Here is a 3,897-nt window from a genome sequence, read left to right on the forward strand (position 1 = left end):
CATTAATTCATGCGTTCATGACCTCAAGGTTAGATTATTGTAATGCTTTATTGGGTGGTTGCTCTGCGTGCTTAATAAAACAAACTCCAGCTGGTCCAAAATGCAGCAGCTAGAGTTCTTAATAGAACCAGGAAGTACAAACATATTAGCCCGGTTCTGTCAACTCTGCACTGGTTCCCTATTGAACAACTAATACATTTTAAAATCTTGCTAATTACTTTTAAAGCCCTGAATGGTTTAGCTCCTCAGTACTTGAGCGAGCTCATATCGCATTATAGTCCTTCATGTCTGCTGCGATCTTAAAACTCTTGCCGTTTGATAATACCTAGAATATCAAAATCAACTGCGGGCGGCAGATGCTACATAGTAAGAAGAATGGCATCTACACTAATATTAGTTTCTTTCATTCTTATTCCGTAGCCATACAGATTCAGTTTGTATCCAGATCAGATGGTCACTGTAGCCACCCAGATCCAGCCCAGATGGTGGATCAGCACCTAGAGACGACCTCTACAGCCCTGAATTTTAGCGGTGTCCATGTCAACTAGATGCGCCCCAGAGACAGATCCTGAGAAGACCTTATCACCTCGACGACCATCGGCACAAGACCACGGGAAACAGACAAGTCCTCTGCACCTGTGTTGCAGCCTGGAATTAAACCACGCCATGCTGGTTTCGTCTGGCCAGAGGAGAACTGGCCCCCGACAGAGCCTGGTTTCTCCCAAGGTTTCTTCTCCATTTCTGTCACCGATGGAGTTTTGGTTCCTTGCCACTGTTGCCTTTGGCTTGCTTAGTTGGGGACGCTTGACTGACTGATTGCACAGACACAATTGGAAGAGAGCTGAACTGGATGATGACATCACTGAATCATCAATGAACTGACTTTAGCTGCAAAAATTACTCTTTGTTATTGTCTTCGTGCATTATTGACAAACTATTTTCCTGTTTGATACTCTAAAGCTGCTTTGACACAATCAGTATTGTATAAAGCGCAATACAAATAAAAAAAATTGAAGAGAGTTCACACAGATCCATTCAAATCCATTCATAACTATGTTTTCAAACCTTAAAACTGATGCAAACTACAACACACACATCTTATACTTATTCAGAGAAATACGTTTTCTCAGTGACAGCAATGTGTAGTGCAACATCTTACACAAACTCAGATGTTAATGGACAAATCACGTTTGGATTTAATGCGTTCATAACATTGCCAAAGGTATTCTGGTTGTGGTTTGGAAAGTGAATAGTGCATCGGTAAAAATTTAGTGACATTTTTCTAACTTTGTGTTTGGATTATGCAAATAAGTTCCACAGGAGGAAAGAAGGAAACAGCCAATCACAGCATGGAAACGGAGAAGCGCCAAACCACAATCTCCTCCCCATCGGAAAGGGATAAAGGTACCCTTCCAAAAGACACTCCTTGTTCTGAGTCTTCGTCCAGAGAGAGAGTAGCAGATACAACCGTGTTCTGAGTCTGTCCTCAAAGTGTATAGACAGAAACAGATCACCAAAGTTCTAAGTCTCCGGCCTGCAAGGGTGAGACGTTAACAGATATACTGTTCTGAGTCTCCCGTCCAGAGAGACTGTAACAGAAGTTCTGAGTCTCCAGCCAGTTACAGGGAAGGCAGCAACAGACACAACTGTTCTGAGTCTCAGTCCTTTAACGGAAGAGACATTAACAGATGCACCATTCTGAGTCTCCGGTACATCCAGAGAGACACTAACAGATTACCATAGTTCTGAGCCTCTGGCCCGTGAGGAAAGAGACAATAACAGATACCAAGTCCTGAGTCTCCAGCTTTTGAGGCAGCAACAGATATGACCACGTTCTGAGCCTCCAGCCTGTGAGGAAAGAGATATTCTACATTCAGAGTCTTCGTCCGGTGAGACAACAACAGATGCAGCACGTCCTGAGTCTCCATCCTAGAGAAACAAAGCAGATTGACCAAGTTCTGAGTCTCTAGCCCAGAGAGGTAGAAGTCATACAGACATTTGCAACAAGGTTAAGCTCCAGCGAGCAAACCTTCACTTTAAGGTAATTTCGCCTGCGTGTTCCAGGCTAAGGACCTTTTGCACCTACACTAGGGCCACATCTGTGTTCCAGATTTTAGGACCCTTTGCTGCTCCAGGAGATCAGCATCCTACAGCGCTTCCTGTTCAAGGCTGTTGAAACGGATTCCTGCTCCTTTCCCCACTGCATTGCTATGAGCACAGCCAGTGGAAGAAGTCACCGCCAGATACACTGGATTTGTTTGTTTGATTATGCATCAAACAAATAAATCGAGAGATTATCTGTTATCAAATGACATCAGCTAAATGACATCTAATGTAAATTAGAAAATCATATACTGATAATATAAAAACATTGCCATGGTCTCTGGAAGACCGGTGACTGCACACATTCAACCTCAGCAAACATAAATATCACTTATCCAAACCATGACCATGGCAATGTTTTTATATTATAAGTATATGATTTTCTAATTTACATTAGATGTCATTTAGCTGATGTCATTTGATAACAGATAATCTCTCGATTTATTTGTTTGATGCATAATAGGGTTTTTCACCTTATTAGTTTCAGTTTATCTTTTCAGAAGATAACATAACTCTGCCATAGCAAAACCCAACTGAATCACATGCATTTCATTCCTTTTTTATTTATGGTATTTATTTAGTAGTTGTAGATTATTCTTGTCTATCTTTTGTTAATAACATTTATTTTATTACACTTGTGTCTACCTTGTGTTGATAATACAGTTCTACAGGTTCTACAGGTTAGATATCCCACCAATCTTTCTTATCTGATGTACTCACAACTGCACCTTAAATGACACGTGATCCAAAAATCATAACATTATTGGTGATGTGAGTACTCATTACTACACTAATGAAGCAAATTCACTACATATGATTGGCCCAGAGCCATTGAATTTTGAATTTCAATGGTTCTGGATTGGGCCAGAGTAGATGTCTTACGTCAGCTCGTTCTGAACTTGTACATGCTCATACCGGTAATCTTCATTCTGCATTCACACAGAGCAGATTACCGGTAATTTACTGGTAATTTTACAACTTCTCATACCAGTAAATGTTGAAAAGGTCATATTCACACATGATCTCTTAAGGGTAATTTACCAGTAAAGTCTGTAAGTGTGAAAGGGCTAAAGACTTTGAATGCATCTCAATCAGCTCCCTAGTTCAGTAGTCAGGGCACTGATCATGGAGTCTGACCCATCTTCAGTGTTCTGGCTGAGGGAAGGAGGTTATCGGCCAAGATTTTACAGTACATGGCCCTGTCCATTTGCCCCTCAATGCGGTGAAGTCGTCCTGTACCCTTAGCAGAAAAACAGCCCCAAAGCTTGTTGTTTCCACCTCCGTGCTCGACTGTAGGGATGGTGTTCTTGGGGTCATAGTCAGCATTTCTCTCCCTCCAAACACGGCGAGACAAGTTAATGCCAAAGAGCTCAATTTTGGTCTTCCCGTGTAGTTCGGGGCTGATCCCTCACCTTTCTCAAGATCATCCTTACCCCATGACACGAGATCTTGCACGGAGCTCCAGACCGAGGCCGATTGATGATTGTTTTGTATTTCTTCCATTTCCGAATAATCGCACCAACAGTTGTGTCCTTCTCACCAAGCTTCTTGCTGATGGTCTTGTAGACCATTCCAGCCTTGTGCAGATCTACAATCTTGTCTCTGACATCCTTTGACAGCTCTTTGGTCTTGCCCATGGTGGTGGGAGAGGTTGGAATGGAAGATACAGATTGTGTGGACAGGTGTCTTATACACCTAACGAGCTGACATTAGGAGTGACTTCTTAAAGTGACAGAACTAATCTGTGTTCCACATGGGCACATAACCAACCTGTGGGAGCTAGAATTCTTGCTG

Source organism: Sinocyclocheilus anshuiensis, unplaced genomic scaffold (genome assembly GCF_001515605.1).
Source record: "Sinocyclocheilus anshuiensis isolate Anshui unplaced genomic scaffold, SAMN03320099.WGS_v1.1 scaffold29, whole genome shotgun sequence".
Classification (NCBI taxonomy): domain Eukaryota; kingdom Metazoa; phylum Chordata; class Actinopteri; order Cypriniformes; family Cyprinidae; genus Sinocyclocheilus; species Sinocyclocheilus anshuiensis.